This window comes from Octodon degus, unplaced genomic scaffold (assembly GCF_000260255.1).
Source record: "Octodon degus isolate 3935 unplaced genomic scaffold, OctDeg1.0 scaffold00062, whole genome shotgun sequence".
In the NCBI taxonomy this organism is placed as follows: Eukaryota; Metazoa; Chordata; class Mammalia; order Rodentia; family Octodontidae; genus Octodon; species Octodon degus.
The window spans coordinates 553913-556123 of NW_004524638.1; the positions used below are offsets into that span (position 1 = coordinate 553913).

Below are 2211 nucleotides of genomic sequence, written 5' to 3' on the forward strand. Positions count from 1 at the left end.
ATCACCATGAGTCCAATCTATGTAGAGAGACCCTGTAGACCCTATAGTAAATACATTTTAAAAAATAAAATAAAGATTCAACCCCAAAGTAGGCATCTAAAATGAATACACACTTCTCTAATGAAGTAGAAATGGCAAATAAATATGTGAAAATATATTCAACTGCTCATTTGATAGATTCAAACTAAAACAATGCTAACATTCCATTTTAACCCCAGAAAGAATAGTTGTTGTCAAGAAATCAACAAATAGTGCCACAGCCCAGCATATCCCAGCACTACTGCATGTGGCATTGGGAGCTACTCTAGCAAAGCATGGTCCAGTGGCACCAGGGTGCCAGCAGGCCAGAAGTCTAGCAGAGGTGTCCAGCAATGGCAGAACACTGTTTTCAGAGCACCCACACAGAGCCTAAAAGTAAAATCCATCTATCAAGAGGAAACCCATTGCATATGAGTTCCTGATTCTCTACATGATCAGAGAAACTTCTCTAGTAACATACTATAGAAATGATCCCTGAAAGTATAGACTTATGAGTTCCTCCTATATGTTTGATTTTGTTACATAGCTATATAGCTTGCTTCTATGGTTAAAGGTACCAAAGTAATAGTTACCACAGTTAATGAATTGTTATGCTCTGCTGGATCTTATTGTTTTTGCTATCAGTAGTACATCAGTCAGACTGTCTTTATGTTGTAATCAGATTTTTCCAACATGTGGCAACACTATGATTGCTGAGATAATAACCATCACCATACCACAGTGCAAAGGGACTGCAGAGCCAAATAGATAGCAGCCTCTCATCTTTAATAAATTGGGAAGGTAGAAGGGCAAGAACCTCTTGCACCTAGAAGACATCTTGGAAGAACAGACATGTGCTAGGCAAATAAAGATACTAGTGAAAAAGCTATCTATCATAAGAAATCTACAAGCAACAGCATAGAAAATAAAACATAATAAAAATCAGAAAATGACAAGATGCAGAAATCAAACTGCAGCTTCAGACCACTATCCCACTTAGGACATATCCAGAGAACAATGAGATAGAAGAAATTATATATCACATGCTGGAAATTTCTAAAATAATAGCAGAAGTAAACACATAAATGGAAGTGGCTTTAAAACAATTTCTCATATAAGAAAAATAATTGATGATCAAAATGAAACATATTCCAAGGGCCAAATAGCTCAGCAGATTAAAGTGCGTGTAAGCAGGCACAGGGGTCAGAGTTTGATCTCTGGGCCTGCCTTGTCAGCCTCGCCCCCAGGGTACACTGAGACAGCAATTGAGACTAGGCATAGTGGTGAGCGCCTGTTATCCCAGCTCTTGGGAGGCTGTAAAAAAGCAGATCACTATGAGTCCGATCTAGTAGTGAGACCCTGAACACCCTTCAGACCCTTCCCTAAAAAGTACAGAAAAAAGAAACAAATTTCAAACAAATCGAGAATAGACACCCATAAAAAATAGAGGCTCTTAGGTAAATTATGAAAACAATGAATACCCAATATAAGAAAAAGTCAAAGCCACGGAAGTTTTCTACCATGAAATCTGTGTGTTGACATTTATGCCACTTATACTCTTTCCTGGTTTTTAATTCATCCCAACAAATCTTTTTTATGTTTCACTGCATAATCTTGTAGCTGCTGGATTCATTTTTCTGTGGTTCCTTGATATATTTTTTAAAAAACCTTTCTTTGCTTTTATTCATTTTAATGAGAAAAAAAGATAAAATGCCAACCTTTCTTTATAGCTAATACACAATTGTATAAAAATATCATATCTTTTTCAACCATTTCTCAAGTGATAAACAATTTGATTGCTTCCAAGATTTGGCTAAGACAAGTTGTGCTGCTATAAACACGGGTGCACATGTATCTCTATGGTATGATGTTTTCAGAGGAAACTTAAAAGCAGTTAGGGGAAAAACAGAGAAATAGAATAAGAGGAAAGATTAGAAGCAATGTTGAAGGAAAAAGGAAGATCACACAAACTTTGGGAAACTAGTGAAGGAGGCAAGAGAAAAGAGACAAAGAGAAAATGAAAACAAAAACAGAAAAACAAAATCTAGAAATCATGTTCACTCCCAAATAAAAACAATAATATCCATCCCAGAAAAAAAGAAGAAAGTCATTTAAAAAGAAACGAGAGAAAGAAAATAAGAAAAAACATCCACTTCAAGATGTGTCTGTTGAGACCCAGTCCTAGCCCAGGTC

General features: G+C 36.2%; 1 pseudogene; it reads right to left on the reverse strand.

Annotated features, from left to right (window-relative positions):
• Positions 1 to 438: 438 nt before the first annotated feature.
• On the reverse strand, positions 439 to 529 carry LOC111817583 (annotated as a pseudogene).
• Between the last annotated feature and the right edge of the window lie 1682 nt (positions 530 to 2211).